The 23,352-nt window shown below is 38.1% G+C and overlaps 1 non-coding gene and 1 pseudogene across 1 annotated transcript; both read right to left on the minus strand.

Moving 5' to 3' along the window:
• Positions 1-20,162: 20,162 nt before the first annotated feature.
• LOC148042035 (5.8S ribosomal RNA) lies at positions 20,163-20,315 on the minus strand. The gene has a single exon (XR_015692635.1). It is a non-coding gene; the product is annotated as a 5.8S ribosomal RNA (ribosomal RNA).
• A 342-nt stretch (positions 20,316-20,657) lies between these two features.
• Positions 20,658-22,472, minus strand: LOC148042036 (18S ribosomal RNA; annotated as a pseudogene).
• Between the last annotated feature and the right edge of the window lie 880 nt (positions 22,473-23,352).

Consider the following 23,352-nt stretch of genomic DNA (forward strand, 5'->3'; position numbering starts at 1 on the left):
TCTGTTCCTCTCAGAGAGAGAGAGGGTGTAAGTGGGAGCCTGAGTATCATATAGAAGAGGTGGGAGTCTATCAATGTCCAGCCCATGTCTGTCAAACCAAGCTCTAGTCTGTGCATACCATGATGTGGTATCCCCCGCTCGAGCCATCTCCTGAGAGAGAGAGAGAGAGAGAGAGAGAGTCACTTGCTTTTAACTTTGGAGAATGCAAGTGAAGGAGTTGATTACCCATGCATGAGCTTCTAAGCATGGGGAGTATAGAACTACGGTATTATCGACCAATGGGATCAATGGGATTAACCAACAATCAGATCAATGAGATTGATGAATGTGGACTTAGATTAGAGATTTTGGTTTTCTTACAATCCAAAAAACAAAGGTCAATTCTTGGAATTAAGGGCCTAGTGCTCAAAACTTGATGGCTCCTATCTAAATGGATTGAAATTAATGAGATAGTCTATTTCTATCAAAAGGCGAGCCAAAAGACTATGTGAAGCCCTAAGTTGTGCTTGCCACATTACCTTTGGAAAATTTCCATGTATTCTCCCTCATTTTTTTGAAAGAAATTTCACAAGCATCACAAACAAGGATGGATGAAGCTAAATCAAAGCCACAAATAGAGCTGGATGGGGCAAAATCAACATCACGAATGTAGATGGTTGGGGTGAAATCAACATCACAAAGGGAGATGATGCTGTCCATATCATCATCCAAGAGAAAGAGGAGAGAGGCATACCACCTCCATGTTGATCTTGATCTCAAGTATGAATCATCAAGTAAGAAAAACAAACCATGTCATCTCATGTCTTCTACATGCAAAGAACTTTGTAGGTTGTAAGGACACATAAATATAGATCTATGGAGGACTGATAGGAAATTGTATCCAAAAGATCATTTGCAAAACTCTCTGCCTCCGTTCAGGGATATTACATCCTTAGTAAGATTTGTTGGAAATGGTTATAATTGCCTCTTAGGATACACTCAACATTTGGATCCCATTAGCAATGTTAAAATACTTGCTTTTCTATGAATAGAAACACTCGCTTGAGTATCATTAAATTCTAGATTTCACAAGCAATGGATGTTTTATGCTTGATAAAAATATTTCATGGACATACAATAGAGGATTACTATAAATTCAGAAAACCTAGAGTGAGAAATGCAAGAAATTGAGAAAAAGTGGTTTGATCATATAAATGAATTGACACAAGATAGACTATTTTTATACTATAATTTTATTAATAAGAGTGCATTTACTATTCTATATCTACCAATATCAACAACATCAACCTGTGTTGACTAACAAATATTTATGGCTTGGCCTACTCAGCCAAATTATTACTCACATTAAAAAAACTTGATGTAATATTGACCATTTCTATATACTATACTTTTATTAAGAAGAGAACATTTACTCTCCATTACCTATTACAATGAAAAAAACTATCCTACAATAACTAAGAAATATTTAGGCTACCATTAAGAATAGAGTTTCCTTGTAAAATCCAAATAAGAATCTCTCGTCTACTACAAAGCCAAAGCTTATATCCCAATGAAATAACATAAATTAGCATAAGGCACTTAGGTTTCTTTTGATTTGTTTAGAGGAAAATCCAAGCAAGAATACCTTGCAAACACACATGCATTCATAACAAAGGTGATTCTTATCTTCTTTGATACCACTTTTGGAACATAGAAAATGTGGGATTCATCATGGATGATTGTAGTCTCAATTACAATTTTCCCTTACAAAATCCGAGAATGGTCAATGGCACTCACTATTTTCCTTGCATAATTTCTCTCTCCACCTGATAACATAGCCATCTATTCTAATGGTTGGATGCACATTGTAGGAATTTGTTTGAACATTTGGCATCTCCTCTACTTGTTGGGTGCAGATTGCAAAGAGTTATTTAAACATTCTACACTCTATGCTCTATATCCATTGAAAGAGATCTCAAGGAAACTAGTTTAGATGTCTCCTTTGCAATTAAATATACCCCCTTAGCTACCTTCCAGACTAGTGGTATTGGTGTAGAGAAGCTCTTAAGTTTCTTAGTACTCCTAGGTGAGTGCCCTACATGTGAGAGACTAAAAAATAATAATTGCCAACTCTTATCCTTGTATTGGCTTCAATACTTGAACCATGGTGTAGCACACACCCATCCTCCAATCTTTGCCTCATGAATAAAGACCCCATATCACTTTTCTTTTCCCTCCAATACTCCCAAACATGTGGATTGACTTTTTGCTAGTGTTCGATTAACAACCCATTCGTTGACATCCACATCACTCTCTTTAAGAATGCCTTGGATCTCAACTAGACCTTGAATGTTTAACAATAACATTATTACATTCTAGTTTATGACTATTAATATCTAATATAATAATCACATCATACATTTCTCCTCTATTGCATATTAAGAATGTAGTTCATATTTTTGTAGACAAGATAACTCACATTTTTGTGATGCTCATGTTGATGGAGCGTGTCCTTCTAAAAGAGGTAACATGTGATGGTTAAGTACTTTCCATATCCCCCTTTCATTTTGGCATAACCATGAATAGAAGTACTTCATTATCCATGCCCCTCACCATTTTTTTAGGACAAGAACTCCGCATCTTCCTCGTGAGGTGACTAAAATTTAGCACTAGTCTTGTAGCAGAAAAGCCATTTTTGTGGTGATTTCAACCCTCTATAAAAGGTACTTTGTATAGATTTGGACTCTCTATAAAAATTCTCATTTCTTATCAATAAGAAAGATGAAGAAGAAATAGATTTAGAAAACATGATACAAAAAATACATTAATTGAAAAATAATAAAAAGTTGTATGTCTATCTTTGTTAAGATGATTTTTGCATAAAATAAAAACTTTAATGATTCTAATCAAAACCATATCAAAACACTTCTTATCAGGCTAAATTGTTTATGATAAATAATTTGATACATATAATATACATTCATAGCAAGAGAATTACAATTAGATATAAAATGTCAGCTTTTTTAAGAGCTCCAAATAGCATCATTGAGTGCTGTCTTGCCCAATTTTCATGAACTTTTAAAAACCTAATTTTTATAGAAAATGAATTTCTACTTGCAACATGTTCCAACCCTTTTATTCTACTATCTTTAAATACTAGTAAAGTCCCATCCAATTTTGGTATCATATACACATGTTATTGCAAATATAATGAAAGAGGACATGAGCCACTAAAGTGGCTTGTAGTCACTTTTGTGGAAAATTACAAGACTAATGTTAACATTACTTCGTGATGCATTAACTTTTGAGTTAAAAGAGCCGTTTCCTATGGCTATCTATAGAAGCACCAGTGTTTGGAGTCAAAAGATCTTTGCCGAATGCCATGTTGATCACTATGCCTTGATCAAAGTGCTAGTCCTTGGAGTCCCTATCCACATAGTAGTAATACCCAAAACTATATTTTAAGGGCTATGCATTTGTTGCAAACACCAAGTCTCTCTATGAATGCACTAGTCTTCATTGTCTCCTATGACCTGCTATCACTATCTTGACTGGCAGGACTTGATCAGAGCACCGATTCTTGGAGTCCCCCATGCTGTCTTGAACAATGTATATTATTGATCACTATGCTTCCGTCTTGTTGAGAGTAGTTAGTTTTTCACAAATTCTATGTAGGAGATAAGGGGCAAGCTAGAGAGGATGGCTGTTTGATTAGGGAGGTAGTTTGAGAAGGTGTTTCTTCTCAAAATTGAAGGGGCTCCAAGCCTAAATCCATGTGGTCATGATTAGAGGCAAAAGCAAAAGTGTACAATTCACCTTGCTCTAATCAAATGAAGTGCTAGCAATTTCCAGTTTTGCATACTCTCCAAGTATCCAAGTGCCAATGCATTTAGGTATCCAAGTTTGCAATTTGTGTACTCAAGTATTTGAGCGCTAACACTTGGTGTTTTACATGTTGTTATTTCAACACTAAGAAATACCACCCATGACTAATTTAATGTGACTTTCACCCATAGGAACTCAATGATTTCTCTTCTGAGTCATAATTGGAATCAAATAATGTATAATTGTGGCCCATTGGGGGTAATAGATATATATAAGCAACTCTATTGATGAGATGTATTATTACAAAAGAATGATATATTGAAGGGAATGAACGATATGTACTATATTGTTAAGCGATGATAAGGGCAGCACATGTCATGAAGAAACGATGAAGGATTATGTGTCTTTTGATGGATAATTATCAACCTACTACAGTAGCTACACTTATATAAGCTATCAACTATTTGATTAATCACTGACCAATCACTCACTACACAAAGTGATCAATTGCAATAGCGCTATAGGTGGTATAGTACGAAGCTGAAGCATATGATATATGTTGCCATTGATTCTTTTATATGTGTTGATTGAGTCCCTCTCATATATTTCAGTAGAATGTGCACTTTGAGGTTCTTATAGAGATCCACATCCCACGTTTTCTTTTCCCCCTTTTATACCAGCGACAACCCTTCCTCTTCATGTGGCTTCGAGCAGCAATGCTTAGCATTTCCTATGCTACTATAGCGTCAGCCCTTCCTCTTCCTATAGCTATGCCAAGTGCCAATGCTTGGCATTTCTATGTGCCACTATAGCGATGGCCTTCCTCTTTCGGTGGCCCTAAGCACCAATTCTTGGCATTTCTCATATATTTGTGGCATAGCAAATTAGAAAGACCTATGAGTTTGGTCAGTTTTCCTATACTGGGGTTGTCTGGGTTGTTTATAACACCCATAGGAAGTGCATATAAGGAGAGAGTCTAAGAAGGGATCGTTTGTGTATGCAGGAGTATGTGAAGAGAGAGAGAGAGAGAGAGAGGGACCTCGGTGTGGATGACACCGTGTTCTTTAGAACCGCCAGTGTTGCTTATGCTCGCCTTGTGGCAGGCAGCCCATAGGGTGCCATTAGTTCCACATAGAAAATACTGACGATATATCTGGGTGGAAACATTGATGACACGTCTCTCCACTAGTAGGCTAACATTTTCCTCTTCCTAGGGCTCCAAGGACCAATGCTTAGCATCACTTCCACTCAAAAAATAATCATGACCCGTTTTGTCTTCATCTTCCTTATGCCAAGCGCCAGCGCTTGGCATCACTTCGAACAAAAAGCACTCATGATCTGTTCCTTCTTCCTCTTCCTTATGCTAAGCGCCAGCGCTTGGCATCATTTCCACTCAAAACATACTCATGATTTGTTTTGTCTTCCTCTTCCTTATGACAAGCGCCAATGCTTGGCATTTCTCGGGCATTACTTAACTGCATGGTTGTACGTACCTCTCCCTTGCTGCGAAGTCTCAGAGTCATGGGAGGCTACGCCCTAACCTGTTTTCATGTAGCGACTATGTATCCCTTTATTGATGTTGTCCTTGAGAGCGTCTGAAGGAAAAATGACATCTGGAATCATGAATGGCGTCCTCGATCGGTAGACTTGCAGGTGGCAGCATGAGGTTGTCTTCGAGAGTGTCCGTGAAAAAAAAGACATCTAAAATGGTGTCCTCAACAGACTGGCAGGTGGTAGCATGATTGGATGAGGGCGACTCCATTAACGTATTGCATATTGTGATATGGCAACATGTGAGGGGCTGCCGAGGATGCCGTGTCTTTCTCTTGAAGGTCATTAATGGCAGCATCGCTGATGATGTCGCTCATGTTCTGGTTGACTGGCTCACCATTAATGATCCCTACCTTTTGCTTGACACGATCATGACGGCCATCGCCTACATCAATGATAGTACCTGTGTCTTTTTGGTGCGACGCCATAGCCGGGCTCATGTTATTGCTGGTTGACGGAGGAATATATACCCCTACTTTTGTTGCAGATAATCTGGTCCAACCCACCATCGATCATGACGCCAGCCGGCTCGGCTTGATGGTCATTCTTGAAGTCGTTAATCATATGATTACATATTGTTGCTACGGCTCCATAGCCAGGCCGCCACTGCTTACATTAATGATGTTGATCGCATAGCTGCTAGAGGAGAGCTGCAGCGTATTGAATCCCTTGTATTTATGAAGAAGTAATAAGCTACAGTCTGACAGATTGAGAGTAGAATATCTTGTTCTATTTACCACCTATTTGATACAAGTCAAGGTGGCTTCTCTTAATTGTAGCTCGAAAAACGACCCGGCCTACATATAGCTTTCGAGATCCTCTCACGAAGTTGAGTAAATAGGTCACCCCCTTGCGATCAGAAATCACCTCTTCTCTGAATCATCTACGTATGCCACACGTTATATCACGATCATCTACGACTGCCAAATAACTTTGAAGACCTCTACACACAAGCCGCCGTCCCTCCTTCTCGGGATCTTATCCTCTTCACCTGTAGGGTCTCTTTCTATTGGCTTTGCTCTCTAATCAAAACTGACTCTCTCTATTGCAGAAGATCTTTTGTACATTGGAGTGCAAAGCAATATGAAACTTTAGAACCTTCATCTAAATTGTCGGTAGGCAGATGGTCCGGACTCCAATAGATCCACTCTAGGGTGGCTCATCCGAAGATCGAAAGTATAAGGACATTCTCGTATCCTTTGATATTTAAGGCATCAGCGTAGTGCTCAATTGCAATGTTCATAAGCCTCTTGGATCCTTTTGTGATGTGTAATTGAGGCCCTCACATACTTGGGATCCCCAAAAAGTAAGCAAAAAGTGAAAATAAAATAATGGCTTATTGTCCATGTTTTGTAAATCGTTTGTTAACAAAAGTTTTAGGTGTCCAATTCACACAGATACACACACACACACTCTCTCTCTCTCTCTCACCCACTCGCTCGCTCAGATGATGCTGATTGATCTTGGTCAGTGGGCAAAATAGCTGCGTGCAGGAGAGAGCTCAAAGAGGAGAAGCCGCGATGTGCCGGGGGTGAAAGAATGTCTCTGGCCCCTTCTCATCCCATGAGTGCTGGGATCCCAATTCCGCCACAGTTCGGTACGATACCTGCAGGCATAATGAATTCGTCAGGCGTCACTTTTAATCAAGAAGGCCTCGGCCTCGCAAAGTCTCTGAAGGCTTCATTTAACCCGTTGTATAACTCGAATCTACTCAATAACTCTTTAAGGCAGAATATCTGGCAGCAACAATCTGCGATCAATGGAGGAATTGAGCATTGGAGAGTTGAGGAAGATATTCGACTCCAAAGAGCTCCGCCTCCTGGAGTGGATTCTCTACCCCAAAAAGGGCAAGAACAACTCTGCAAAAATGTTGAAGCCAGTCAGCACAGAACGCCCCAACAAGATAGGACAAGCAATATCAAAGGAAGTAATCCGTCGAATGAAGGTCGAAACGCGCAGGCTGGAGAAAAAGGTGACGAAAATACAAAACAAGGTGAGGTTGTTATTCCTGTAGCTATTCCTGCTTTCTCTTTACAACAATGGAATATTGAATTCGAGAAGAAAGCTCTGGTTGGCTACTGTCACGGTTCTCGTCCTCCCACTGAATTTATGAGAGCCTGGATCAGGAATAATTGGGAATCAATAAACTGTAGAATTATTGAACTTAATTACATGCCTAATAATTTCTTCTTCTTCCTATTCGAATCAGAAGAGATGGCTTTCAATGTGCTAGGAATAGGTTAGTGGATGATCAAGAGCGCTCCCCATGTGCTAGGAATAGGTTAGTGGATGATCAAGAGCGCTCCCCTGACATTATTCAAATGGTCCCCTAGCTTCAACCCCAGGACCGATAAGCCATCTAAAATCCCGATTTGGGTAGAGCTGACAGACCTACCAAGAAATCTCTGGCCATTTGTTAAAACCCTAATAGCCCCGTTAGGAAGGATTTTGGGCCAACTTCCTACTAATGTAATCAACCCGAGATGGTTTCCCCAGGTGTTGGTTGAAATGGACCTTTCATGCAAGCTCCCTGATTATTTACTAATCACTGATACCGAGGGGAATCCTATTATCAAACAGCCCCTAATATACAAAAACTTACCTAATGCATGTTTCAAATGCATGAAGGTTGGTCATTACATTAGGGACTGTCCAGAGATGAAACAGAAAGAAGGGGTTGCCCAGGAAGACAAACAGAATTCTGAGGATGGCTTCCAAGCCGCCAAAAAGAAGGGGAAAAAACCTGCTCATGTTAATAATAACAACCAGAATAAAAAAACAAATGGGAATAACAACAGATACTCCCCTCTTCTTATTGAAGTTCCTGATGACTCAGTAGGCCCACAGCCTGTAGAAGGAGTTTCGAAAGAAGAAGGTACTTCCAATGACTCTGAGGAGGAAGAAGAGGTTGTTGAAACCTCTCAGAATAGAGACTCGATTCCTAATCTTAATGAAAAAATTGAAGACATGCAAAACGAGGAAGGAGAAGAAAACAATGAGGATGATGTTCAGTTCATGCATCCAGAGTTTACTCTCAGTCCTCAAAAAAATGAAGATAGTAACAAAATTAATAAAAGAAGAATATCTAAAGTAGGCCAGAGTGAAAGTAACCCGTTTGGGAAAAATACACTAGGTACTAAGAAAAACAAAAATAAAAAATAGGTTGTCATGATTTTAAAATCTTTAAAAATAATCTCTTTCAATTGCAAAGGTCTGACCGACCCAGCCAAAGCCAATGTTATCAGAAAGTGGATCAATGATCAAAGATCCAAACCTAATTTACTGTGCCTCCAAGAGGTGAAGGTCTCTGGATCTGGCTTGGAGGTCAATGCAAAAAAAATTGCTCAAGATTATGAATGGTATGCCTCGAACCACTCATCAGGAAGAGGAGGCACTGTTATTAGTGTTAATATCAAGATTTCTAACCTAATTCATCAAATTTCAGTAGATCCTAGCAATAAATGGGTAGCTGTCCATCTTAAAGAAAGAGAAGAAATAGCTATTGTATCAGTCTATGCCCCCTGCTTGGCATCAGAAAGAGCTCTGCTTTGGAAGTCTCTGGTAAGGATTCAATGTCCTCTAATTCTTGTAGGTGATTTTAATATGGTTGAAAGCAGAGCTGGCAGGTTTCAAGGTAAAGGTCAAGTTCTAGCATGGCTAGAGAAGCAAGCCTGGCAAGAGCTTGTAACCTTCCACGGACTATTGGACATCAGCATCAACACAGGCTATACTTGGGCTAATAACCAAAAAGGTTCTGCCCTAAGGAAAGCAAGGTTGGATAGAGCTTATGTTTCTTCAGGTTTACTCTCCACCTTCTCCAATACCAATTATAAGGTAAGCAAAGACTTGGTAATGTCTGATCATTATCTGCTCTCAATTTTCTTCTCTTCTAATACTGATATAATTAGATATGGGTGGTTCCATATGGATCCCTCCCTATTTAAAGATGAAAAAATCAAGGAACAAATTCATGCAATATGGGAAAATCTATTTGGACAAAACAGTAACCCTGCAAGAGATTGGTCAACAGCAATAACTGCTACTCAAGCCCTATTAAAAGAAAAAAAAAGGGAGAAGATCAATAAAAGGAGGAAAGAAAGAGAGGATAGATACAAATTGCTCAAGGATCTAGAAAGCAGAGTTGATCTAGGGTGCCAGGATACTCCAAGCCAGATTTTGGAGATAAAGGAAAATCTGAGGAGAATAGAGGAAGAGGAGGCTGAGAACATTAGGCTCTACCTTAGAACCTGGTGGGCAGGGAAGATAGATACGCCTACTAAAGAAATGTTCAGTTTCATTAAAAAAAATAAAGAGAAAGATCTGGTCCCTATGCTGGTTAAAAAAGATGGTACCATTGCTGCTTCCAAGGAAGAGAATTTAGAGATAGCTCGTATCTTCTTCCAGGAAATTTTTGCCCCCCCAGGGCAGCAGTCATAAGAAACCACCCAGGCTAGAGCCAAAATCTCTAGGATAAGACCCAAAGTAGTCCCCCCATCATTGGCCAGAATTATGGACTCAGACTTTACAGAGTTCGAACTATAAGATACCATTGATAGTTTAGCCAATGGCAAAAGCCCAGGGCTGGATGGTCTCCCAAACGAATTTTACAAGGAGTTTAAAGAAGTCCTCATCCGTCCATTGATACAGGTTTGGAAGGAATCTGTCAAACACGGGGCGTTACCAGCTAACATTAATCAGGGGGTGATTAAATTAATACATAAGAGGGATGAGAAAAATATACTATCTAATTGGAGACCTATCACTTGTCTTTCATCTACTTATCAGATCTTTGCAAAGACCTTAGCTAGGAGACTAGGTGCACATCTTGATGGGTGGCTTAGAAAAGAACAAAAAGGATTTATCAAAGGTAGGCATATTCTAGATGCCATCATTAGCCTTTGGGAGGGATTTGAATATGCTCTGAAAATGAAACAAGATTTTCTTTTCTTTAAAATTGATTTTGATAAGGCTTACGACAGACTTGATTGGTGTTTTGTGCTGCAGTCCCTTCAAGATATGGGACTAGGAGGCAAGCTCATCAAATATGTTAGCACCCTCTTTGGTAATGCTAGTGCTAAAATAGCTATAAATGGTGAGTTGTCTACCTCCTTCCCTCTTTACAGATCAATTAGACAGGGCTGCCCGTTAGCCCCATTGCTCTTTGCAATTGCCTCAGTTGCATTGGGCTGGCTTATGGCAGAAGAAGTTAAAGAAGGAAGACTCAAAGGCATAGTCCTTCCGGACAACAAACAAATGTTTTTGAATTTGTTTGCCGATGATACAAACGGATCAGTTAATAATGATCCATCCTCCATTGAATCCTTTTGGCGGTGTATTCAAGAATTCTGTGCAGCTTCAGGTTCAATAGTAAACCCGAATAAAACAGGAATCAAAACTCTTATTAAACCGCCCCCTTCTTGGCTTATGGATGCAGGATGCAAAGAGCTGGAGTAAGGGAAAGTTTTCAGACTATTGGGGATCCCTATGGGGTTCGGAGTTTCCCTGAAGCAGCGGTGGGACTAGGTCATGAACAAAGTCAAGAAGAAGATGGAATACTTGAAGGGATTGCAATGCTCCTTTGCTGGTAGAATGATTGTGCTTAAGCACATTCTCATTCCTTCTACCATATACTTCCTATCATGCTGGAGTCCTTCCAAACAAGGATTAAAGGATCTTGAAACACTGTCCAAGAACTTATCTGTGGTCTGGTAACAGTGAACAGTTCAAGATCCCAAAAGTAGCCTGGGAAGACTGCATCCTGCCGAAAGATCAGGGTGGTCTAAGTCTTCCTAATATCAAGGAAATAGCAGACAGAATGGCTGCTAAATGGATCCCACGAGCTTTCCAAATAGAGGATGAAAGTTGGGCTGCTTTGATTAAGAATAGCTGCAAGTCTTTCCATGTAGCACACCTCACTAGATGGAAAAACATAGACCCTATGACAATTGCCTTCAGTCAGATCAAGATCTTGATCAAGGGATGCTCTGACCTCATGAAGACAATTTGGAATGCGTAGTTTACATTTAAGGATCAGGTTGGCATCTCCCCCAATGCCCAATTCACTCTCACCTAGGCTGCTTCTGATTCCATCTGGTTCAGCATATTCCATGGTGTGATAGAAGCAGACCAAACTCAGATGGCCCTCAGGATGGCAAAGAAGGGCATTAATAAATGGGCTGATATTTGGAATTTCAATACCAGCAGCTGGAAGGACCTCAACATCTTGGAGGAGCAATTTCAGCTCAGTGCTGAAGAGATTACTCTCCTTTCCCAGAGAATCAACTGCTGGGGTCCGAATATATGTAAATCCATTCAATTGAATCTAAAGTTCAACTACAGTGGAGTGTGCTGGCTAAATGAGAAACCACTTCTCCCAATGCTGAAGAAGGAAGCTGATTCTTCTAAATTATGTAAGAAACTCAACAAAAGATGGCATCTCAATTGGAACCAAAGTCAATGGACATATAGATTCAAAATGATTTGGATCTCTAGCATACAACCTAAGCACTCCTGTCTGTTGTGGCTCATTTTGATGAAAGCACTATGGACCAATGCAAGAGCTAGGAAAATTGGCATAGGATCAGGTCTCTGTCCTCGCTGTCAAAAAGAAGAGGAAACCATTCCTCACCTATTTCTGAACTGCCAAAGCAATACCCGAGCCTTGAATCTTCTATAAACAATCATTGCCCCTTTCCATCCCTCCTCGATAACTTGGAAAGAACTGATATTAGGAGAGATTTATGGTCTGCATCCTGTAATTTGGAATTGGCTTCAAAGTTTGTATTTATGGCACATCTGGATCTCTCGTAACAAGCTTGTGTTTGAACAGGTTCAGGAGGACCCAATGTATGGTTTTAAATTTGAATTTCTGATGCAGGCTAAAGCAAAGAAAAAACAGCTAGCCAAGGATCGCAGCAAACATCAAACAACAAGGAAAAAGAAAGAGGACCCGTACAAAGGAATGGGAATAGAAATGAAGAAATTTCTCATCCATGAAGAGCAAAGATGGAAGATGGAAAAAAGGGAAGCCATGTTCCAAGCAATGTTTGAAAAGCCAACAACTAGCACACTCAACGCCATGGAAGCTCAAGCTAGAAAGTAGATGATGATGTAACACAGTTAATGCTCAGTATGTGTTTAGGCTGGACTCCTGTAATAGTCCAATTTTGTAATACCTTCCCCCATTTTTTTTTACTTACTTTAATACAACTTCATGTTTCCACAAAAAAAAAAAAAAGTTTTAGGTGTCCAAGAAGAATAGCTTTTTAGAAACATAGTTGTGGATGTCATTTTTGTTACCTAAGAAATATCAAATGTACCTTATCATTTGAAATTTCTAGTTTTGATTTTCTTTTGTAGTCATGGCCTAAAGTATGTTATGGTAAAAAGGTTGAATTCAAGGGAAAAGTTATGCTTTGCAAGGTTTCAAAGAGAGAGAGAGAGACAGAGAGAGAGAATAGATAATGTAGATATTCAATAGCTAGAAACAAAGGGCATGCTCATATCTACAAATTTAAACATGCATATAGTTGATTCTATGTAGTTTTCTATTCTTCATCTTACATAGAACAAAATAGTTTTGGTTTGGATAGCAAATAGTAAATTCCATAATGTATGATTGATGCTTGGGTGATGCTATTTTGATGCCTGGATGATATGGTTACGCATTTGGGATGATTTGAGCACACATTTGGCTTAGTTTTCTAAAAGATTTTATTGTTATAATAACAGGACTGAATGTCATTTATCTAGGAAAAGCATGTGCCTCTTATCACTTGATGCTTCCACAGCTTGGTAGGGATGCCTATGCATGATAATACTTAATATACATAGCATATTGAGCATGATCCTAAATCCATCCAAACATTGGTTTACTATGCAAGCACGTCTCATGTGAAATCCTTAGTGCTATACATCCCACATTGAGTATGTGCATATCAAGTGTGATATGTAGATGTCTCGATTAATGCATGTGCCTCATGTCGAGTATGTTTAATCAAGAATAGAGAGGTAATCATTGATGTAATTGAACTTGCACAAAAGTGGGCAAAGTTCCCCAGAGGAGGGTAGGTTGTGAACTCCTTTAGGGTCTTAATTGGTAAGGGAGGGTTACCTCTCTTTTGGCCTACCACCTTGCCTAACATCAACCTTTTTCTTAGCAAGAGTATACATAGTAGGATATGTTTATTAAGCAACTAGCATGAATTGCATTCAATAGGAAATAAACTTTGGGCCTTTCATGAGATGCATGGAATGGACAATGGATTGGATAATGGGGAAGGAATTACCTTGCCAGTCCAGTGACACACTAGTTGTACCCTTTTTACAGTTATTTTTGGATTCTAACTAATCATCACAACAACTAAGAAAATCCATGATTAGGAGATTACAATGAGCTCATAATGATTTGGGATAATCAGTTAATGCATAGTTGCATGGATTTTTACAATACAATTGATCCTCTTTAAAGCACCAATACAATAAAAGGATGGGTTGATGGAATGACTGATGGAACCTTTCCATTTCAGTAATAAGTAAAAAGTTGTCGATCAAGTAATTTTAGTGAATTCTTGGGCAAGATTCAATGGCTTATCTCTCTAGTGGAGTTCATAGCTTCATGCATGATGATTGGTTGCCCTCGAAGCTTAATCTTGAACAATGGAGAGCGACAAGCACTTGGAGTTTGGTGGAGCATCAATGGAGGGAGGTCTTGAGCTCTCTTGAGTGCGCCCCATAAACTAAGATTAGATTTCTTGATAAGAAGTTTCAAGAACTAGCCCATGACACCTCATGATGCTTGAATCCTCCTAAATCTTGGACATGATTGTTCCTTGCTTGCTGAAGATGGGTCTTAGGGCTGAGAGTTCAAGGTTTCTTAAAGAGAATGAGAGATTGAATTGAGCTTCAATGGTTGCCCATTGTTGTCAATCCACTAGGGTTATTTGTAGGAATAGATAGTGTCAAAAGGGGGTGAACTAAGACTTAATGAGCTCTAGAATTGCTTCCCAAGTAGGAGGGGAATCCTCAAGAAGGAGAATAATACTGTTGAGAAGCAGGAGGAGCTCAAATGAGCTAGCAAAATTTACACCACAATTTATGAGGGGATTTCCTAGAGGCCTCAAATCCACAAAACCACTCAAACCACTACTCAAGATGAAGCTAGAGATGCCAAGACTCAATTGTTGAAGGTCTTTGATGTCCTAGAGGAGAAGAAAGAAAGATGTAGAGAGATCTTGGGCTAGAAATCCATGAAAATTTAGGAAAAAGAAGAGAGAAAGTCTTAGTACAAAAAGTGACTAGGTTTAGACTTTCTTTAACTTATGGGACTCCAAATTTGACTTGCAACCTCAAAAACTTGCATAGAAATGAGTGACAACCTACTAAGTTTGCATGATTACCTCCAAGTAAACCTATAACTCTTGCCATAGCTCTTATTTGTCCTTGAAAAAAGGCTACCAGCTTATCTATAGTACTCATAACTACCTAAATAAACTAGAGTTTTAGTGTTTTAAAAGATAAAGGATCAAAGAACTGGCTCTTATACCAATTGTGTTGGAAAGGATTGTAGAGGGAGAAGAGAAGAGAGATAGCATTGCAGAGAGAAGAGAGATAAGAGAGAAAGATTAGCAGAGGAGAGAGAAATATTGGAAGAAAGGGAAAGAGAGCAAGGAAGCTATGAAAGACGAAAGGAAAGGTAAAGATACTTGATTATACAAATAACTAATGTCCAACTGAGTTTCTCAACACCTTAAGTACCCTATTAGAGTAATCGTGTATTTTTGGTGCTAACCTTGTATTTTACCATTATATCCCTTTCTTTTGCAACCACATATTAGAGGGAAAATAATATATACTCATCACATTTATGCTTGACACTATTGTGCAACCATTGGAAATGTTGTTAGGAAGTCACTCCTAAGAGATACTAGATAATGTTGCACCATTGTGTTGATAATCAAGGAACCATCTTATTCGTAGATGAGAAGCCAAACAATGAAAAAACTACTACATAAGGTTAGAATCTTTAAAACTAAGTGGTATTGAAAGATAGGTGATAATAATAACACTAGGTGGTCCACACGTAGGTTCTCTTGGTGCTCCATTAGTGAATTCTCCCTTGGTGCATTGCACTAGTATTCACTTGGCCCCTTGCACTGAAATTCAAAGCACCAATATTTACAATAGTTAGGATATGTCGTGTCCTCATGCATCTCATTTGGATTTACATGTATGTAAACATGCTCTATAAATGTATAAGAATTTTTAGTACAGTAGTCTTGTAATTTTCCACAAAACTAGCTGTAAGTCACTTTAGTGGCTCAAGTCCTATTTCACTACATTTGAAATAACATTTGCATATGATATCCAAATTGGATGGGACTTTATCAATATTTAAGACAATAGAACAAAAATATTTAAAACAAGTATCTAGTGAAAAATATTTTTTTAAGAATTTTAATTTTTTTTAAGTGCATAAAATTGGTCAAAATAGCACTCGGCAAGGCTATTTGGAGCTCTTTAAAAGGTTGACAATTTCTACCTAGTTGCAAATCTATTGATGAGAATCCATACTATACATATGCAAGTATTTTTCATGAAAGTTTTAGGCTAATAAAAAAAGTTTGAGATGATTTTGAGTAAAAACACTAAGCTTTTTAATTTTTTACAAAATTGGTTTCAACTACTATATTGTGTTGGTCACATTTTTTACAAAATTAGTTTCGACTACTATTTTTTACAAAATTGGTTTCAACTACTATATTGTGTTGGTCACATTTTCTGAACACTAGTTCTTCTTAATCTTTCTTGTTGATGAAAATCAAGTTTTTTATAAAGGGTCCAAATTACCACAAAAGTGGCTTTTTTGCTACAAGACTAGTGTTAAATGTTTTTTCAATATGATTTTAGGACTTTTCTAAAACTGAATCAAAAAGTTGATTAAATTCATTACATAAGTTTAACTTAAAACACATGTACTTGTATTAAATTATGTAAGAAATGTCCCTATATATAGTGATATTAAAGTACCGTAAATAGATGGGTGCATAGTACAATTATGTGTATCTCAACCACACAAAAGGATAAATCAATTATAAAATATACATATTTAAGGTAGATAGATTCAATATCCCATATCAATTATTGAAAAAATAGATTTCTCTTCCAAAATATAGTTTCACTCTTTAATTATGTTTGAATTATAATTGGCAAATACTTGACTTCTATATCAATAAAGAAATCAACAACATTGTTCACATTGCTAACATAAATTTAAGATACACATATATCACAACCATAGGAAAAGCCAAATGAAGAAAAATGTATGTCTATTTTGAGTAATAGTTATCTATCGTCCTAAATGAATTATTGTAAAGATAGCTTCCTCTTTCTACGTCTTCAATTATTAAAATTTGATATGGTTGGGGTATAGTATATAGGGGTGATGTTGTGCCATGTCCCCCCTAGATTGTGAATTGCAATATGTGGTCTATAACACTTCTCACCACACCTCATTTAAAAAATAATAATAATGGTTTTTACTTATGTATTTTATGCAATAACTTTTAAAAATACAAATTGTGTATAAGGTACTACTCAGTGTGATGATATGTTGACCTCTAGCATTGGTAGAGTAATCAATAGAATTTGTATAAGACTGACCCAAAGTAACTAAATACGAGAAACCTTAGATCAACTCCCATTTTCTCCAATTATTTAGTATCTATCTAGTGTGTGAGTGGTATATAATGTAGTCATCATTTATTTGTATGATGTAATCGTGCTGCATATACCCATAATAGAAAACCTCCATATATAAAGAAGAGTTTTCATTGGTGAATCCATCATTGGTAATCTTTCAATTACCCTCATATGAGATCTACAAATAATATCATTTGTTGCTAATGGTCCTAGTGCCTCTTCCAACTACAATCCGCAAGGAGAGGCATGATAATATTGGAAGATGGATTGGGCCCTCTAACAAAAGACATTTTAAAGGACACCTAAAATTAGTATTTATTATCGATTGTTTAAATCATATCAACTATAAAGATAAGACACCTTAGAATCTAAGAATAAACTAAATACAAATGAGAAAAAAAAACTAAATTTGATTTCAAAACTTCAAAAATAGTAAAATAGTATTTAAAAATAAATCAACTTTTGATTTAAGAATATTTTTTTTTTAAAAAAAGAAAAGAGAATAACTTTGATGATTGTGAAATTGAAACAACAGTTGATGTATACAATTCAAATTCAAATAAGTTTCTCCTGAAGAAAAGAATGAGAATTTACAATACTTTGTATATACGTTTTTAAAAAAACAAAGAAAGTAAGTTGAGGGTGGTAAAGTTAGAAAGTACACATAAATACTTTTAGAGACAAATAAGTACATAGAGTAAGAAATGCAACATTACACGACTTAATAAGGGAGAGATTATAATACTTTCTTTAAAACCTTTTTGTCCATATGTAAACAATAAGCAAGGAAAATAAGTTTGATGGTGGCGAAACTTTGTCGTGCACATATTTTGAATAGAAATAAGCAATTAGAGTAAGGAAAAATAGACAACACCAATTAATTCATAAAGAGATTATATGACTTGTTGTAAACCTTCCTTATACGTAATGTTGATAGTAGCATTTAACATTCTTTTTCACATGAAGGTTTTTTTTTTGCAACTTTAATCTCAATAATGCAAATGGAGTTATCCACGAGTAAACACTAAAGTTCTTTTATAGAACCCCAAATAAGGTAATGTTTGGCTTTGAGATTTGTTAACTATCATTGCAAATACTAAATGGACATGGAATTGCAAACATTTTATAGAGAAAGAGAGTGTAATGTAATTGGGATAAAAGTTATTCTTGGAATAGATACTCGCTCCTCAATATTGATATCTATGCTTCAATGACCTTGGTACTAAATGCCTTGCATATAAGTTTGGTGCCATTATATACACCTTTGGAAGGATTCAAACTAGTAAGAAACATTATCAAAACATTTATTTTTAGTAGCAAGATATGGGGAGGAATCACTACAACATAGAATTAATATACTTTTTAAAGCGTTGGAATCAATCATGGAATTGTTTTTCTCATTGTCATTGTTGTCATCGCTATTAGCATCGCTAGAAAGCTATCACTATTGACATTGGTATTTTCATGGCTATATAGAGACACAAATATCAAGGCATATATTGGCGTAGATAGTGATAATTATAGTTAATTAATTGTGATGATACTAGCAACAATTGCATGTAAAATTTTGACACAAATAGTAATGATCATAGACCTTTTTTTTTGGGTGAGAGGGCATGCATCCCTATTACCCTTCTAGCCAGATGGGTTGAATATTCTTCAATAATGTATACATATAGCTAAGTTCCGAAAATTTTACATCATGATTTGCCAAAAACAAGAAATTAATTAATCGTGTATGAACAAGTACAATGATAACATCACATTCCATAGTACTACATCGAATGTTAGGGAATAGGAACAACAATAGAAAAAACTCTATATAAAAGTCTCTCAATGCAAGCTATATACAACAAGAAAAAATTGTATGTAAAGAAAGCTAGATATAATCATTTGAAAGAAATATGTATGGAGCACAAGGCCAAAAAGGGGAGGGGTGATCCATTAATCCAAGCTCTCGTTGCCATCATTTGATAGCTTGTCCTAATACAAAAGGTTATCAAAAGGAGTCTACGACATAACCAAACATCAATCCAAAGCAAATAATGCATCACAAGATCTAAAAGTTGAAAACATTAAGGAGGCATGACATACTATATCGCCACATGTATATAACATGTCAATAAGTGTAGTCAAACCATGTCTTTCTACACATCGTGGCTCCAAGCTTATAGGATCGTGATTTATAATAGAGTAATATAGCAAAAAAGACAAAGTATTATTGTTAGATTTATGTTATTACTATGAGAAACACATAAAATAAGAAAGTCAATATAACTAATAGAGAACTTAAAAAATCCTTTAGGTAGATCATATGTCCTTAAAAGAGTTGATCAGAATAGTGGAAATAGAAGGACTTGTGAGGACTGTCCTTCTACTCATGAATATCTTCTTCTTCTTCACAGTCTTCTCCTCTCGAGGGGGTCACTCATGAATATATGTATATAGAACGTGAGTTCAAAATAAGGGGTTTTTAAAATACCAACTTTATACATTTTTTACATACAGAAGGGTGTCATATAAAGGGGTTACTTACAGATTGAATAGAAAAGGGTTGTGTTTTATCCAAGAAAAATTCACAGATTAGGATATTTATAAATAGGCCATGAACACACATTATATAGAGAATATATATATAGTGAACCCCCTGAGCTTCTCCTTCTTTGACAGCTTCAAGGTAGGCCTTTTTTTATCTCTTCCAAGCGTGATAGAAATTTTCAATGTATACAATTCTTTTGTAGAATTCACAAATCAAGTGGTCTTTCTTTCCTTTGTAATTATTGTTGACATACATCACTTGTTCTTCCTTTGAAGTACTTGGTTCTTCTTTGCTTTTGATCTCCTTTTCTTCTTCCAACAAGGAGACTTTAATGTCAACCAACTCAGGATTTGGCATGTTAATTAGTGTAGTTGAGACATTACCAAATTTGGGAGGAAGACTTTTCAACAAAACACCAATGCATACATCTTCATCCATTTTTATGTTAATCCTTGCAAGCTGAGTTAAAAGGCCTTCCATATAGTTGAGGTGATTGCAAGGGATGATCTAGCCTTCATGTCCAATCTAAAAATTTGCCGAAGAAGGGGAGAGGGTGTTTTGGAGTTAGAGATTCTCAAGCAAGCATGCCCTTGGATGGGACGTGGGCGCAAGGTGTGTTCAAAGACTCGATGATTCACGAAATTCTACAACTCACACTACATATCCCATTTTGTTGCGTTCTTCATCATTGCAAGAGCCAAGATATCCATTGCTGAGAGTCGTTGCATTTTGATTTTCAATCCTCTCGAGGAAAGGAGTCTTAGACAAGAGAAGGTTTCTTAAGTTCCTCATGCCACCCCTCCGTGCGGGGAGGGGTAAAAGGTTTATCAAGGCAGCGGTGTGCCCGGACGGGCACAACGAAGGGGGATCACCCCGAGCAATGGAGAGAGGACGAAGGTGTCCCTCCTTCCTCCTCCACTCACACGGTCGTGGGACAACCTTGAAGCATAGCCTCCCCCATGACCGCTCGACTCCGACGAGGGGAGAGACAATGCTGACCGTGCCTCCGAGCACGATCCCTCATGGACATTCCATGGTTCGCATTGTTCTCACAAATGTGCGTCAATGATCCTTTCCCAGGTTCACCTACAAAAACCTTGTTACGACTTCTCCTTTCTCTAAATGATAAGGCTTAATGAACTTCTCAAAATGTTACCGATGGTGAACCACTAGCGTCGTCACAATCGGAAAACTTCATCAGACCATTCAATTAGTAGGAGCGACAAGTGGTGTACAAAGGGAGGGGACGCAGTCAACATGAGTTGATGACTTGCGCTTACTAGGAATTCCTTATTGAAGATCAATAATTGCAATGATATATCCCCATCACGATGAAATTTCAAAAGATTACCCATGCCTCTTGGCCCACATGGTAAACTTGTTGAATTCATCAGTGTAGCACGCATGTGGCCCAGAACATCTAAGGGCATCACAAACCTGTTATTGCCTCAAACTTCCATGGCCTAGATGGCCATAGTCCCTCTAAGAATTTGGCCACAAAGAGGACCCTTCATGTAACTAGTTACCAGGCTAAGGTCTTGTTCCTTAACGAAATCAACCAGACAAATCACTCCACCAACTAAGAATGGCCATGCACCACCACCCATAGAATCAAGAAAGAGATCTCAAGTTGTCAATCCTTACTATGTTTGGACTTGGTAAGTTTCCCCGTGTTGAGTCAAATTAAGCCGCAGTCTCCACTCCTGGTGGTGCCCTTCTGTCAATTCCTTTAACTTTCAGCCTTGCAACCATACTCCCTCCGGAACCCAAAAACTTTGATTTCTCATAAGGTGTTAGTGAAGTCATCAAAATAACATCCACCAATCCCTATAGTCGGCATGGTTTATGGTTGAGACCAGGACCGTATTTGATCGTCTTCGAGCCCCCAACTTTCATTCTTGATAAATGAAAACATCCTTGGAAAATGCTTTTGCAGTAGTTCGTCTTTCATAAATCCAAGAATTTCACCTTTGACAATGAAATACCAATGTCCCCAACTATCCCTATTAATCATTACTTTGGTCTAGAAGACTAATACAATAAGACCAAAGTCCTATCACATTATTCCATGCTAATGTATTCAAAGCATAGGCTTGCTTGAGCACTCTAATTTTTTCAAAGTAACATCACCGAATCCACATCCCAGCCAATTAAGTCGAAGAGTGCGTCTCTGACACAAAGGGCGGGGCGATCACTTCACACCAAATGAGGTAGACCACACACCCGGCCACCCCGAGATCCAACTATGAGCTTTTTAACTACAACAACTTAAATATACGCTATTGGAGATGGAACTACCATGGCTGCTGGCACCAGACTTGCCCTCCAATGGATCCTTGTTAAGGGATTTAAATTGTACTCATTTCAATTACCAGACTTGTAAAAGCCCAATATTGTTATTTATTGTCACTACCTCCTCGTGTGAGGATTGGGTAATTTGTGAGCCTGCTACCTTCCTTGGATGTGGTAGTCATTTCTCAGGCTCCCTCTCTGGAATCGAACCCTAATTCTCCATCATCCATCACCACCATGGTAGGCCTCTATCCTACCATCAAAAGTTGATAGGGAAGAAATTTAAATGAAGCATCGTTGGCGCTAAGGCCGTGCGATTCGGGAAGTTATCATGATTCACTACTTTACAAGGCCAGCTTTCATCGGCCTTTTATCTAATAAATGAGTCCCTTCCAGAAGTTGGGATTTGGTGCACGTATTAACTCTAGAATTACTACGGTTATCTAAGTAGCAAGGTACCATCAAAGAAATTATATTTGATTTAATGATCCATTCGCAGTTTCATAGTACAAGAGAGTTTATACTTACACATGCATGGCTTAATCTTTGAGACAAGCATATGACTATTGGCAGGATCAACCAGGTAGTTATCTTTCGTTACACGAGTAGCACTGCTGCTGTGCGTTTCGACTCCACATCAAGTGGGGTTGTGGGGCAGAAAGGCACGACCTCATCACCAATGTGTTGTTCTTGATGTAAAGAGAAAGAGGGGAGGAGCACGAAGGCTTGAGAGCATACGATGAGAAAAATAAAACAACGAATGGAGATGGGACGATGGCATGCTTTCATTTTCCACCATGGACCAAGCCGCATACGAGCATGTGCATCAACCATTGCTACCACCATGCAAGAGGCGTGCTCCGCATTGTCTTGTCTTCCACATTCTGAGCTCGTGTTGAGTTAAAATACGATGCAGACACTCGTGCATTCCATTGTTTCACGTCAACAAGAGCCCATCATGAGGTGCACTCAACCCCACTAGGAACAAGCCTAGTTGATGAGGATGCACCTCGATCACATCGTTCCATCAATTTCGGTCCATCTTATCGATACAAGCGGCACAATATTCACGATGAGGTTTTCCATTAGCATTGAGAACCATGGAGCTTTAACACGATCTCACCACCACCAAAGAGACACATGTTCAAGGCACCACACATCGCTCCTCACTGCCTAGTGGGCATACGTTGACCGCCATGATGCGATGTCCTTGAAAGGATCACCACAAGTGGCTTTAGTCTAACTGTTTGGCGGGGGGTACATGTCATTTTCTCACGAGACACTCCTTGTGCAGCAAGATAGATGCGGCGACCATACGCCTCACCTCACCCTCCCTTGGATCTCTAAGGAGTGTTTCAATGGAGCAAGCACCACTACCTATCTTGGAGTGGTTTGAGATTTGCAGCTAGATTGCCAACTAGCTTGTCCGATAGATATTCCAGTATCTCCTGGAGTTCCCTTTTGTG

The sequence above is a fragment of the Lygodium microphyllum genome, chromosome 1 (assembly GCF_053477565.2).
Source record: "Lygodium microphyllum isolate KBCC chromosome 1, Lygodium_microphyllum_v1.1.10, whole genome shotgun sequence".
Classification (NCBI taxonomy): domain Eukaryota; kingdom Viridiplantae; phylum Streptophyta; class Polypodiopsida; order Schizaeales; family Lygodiaceae; genus Lygodium; species Lygodium microphyllum.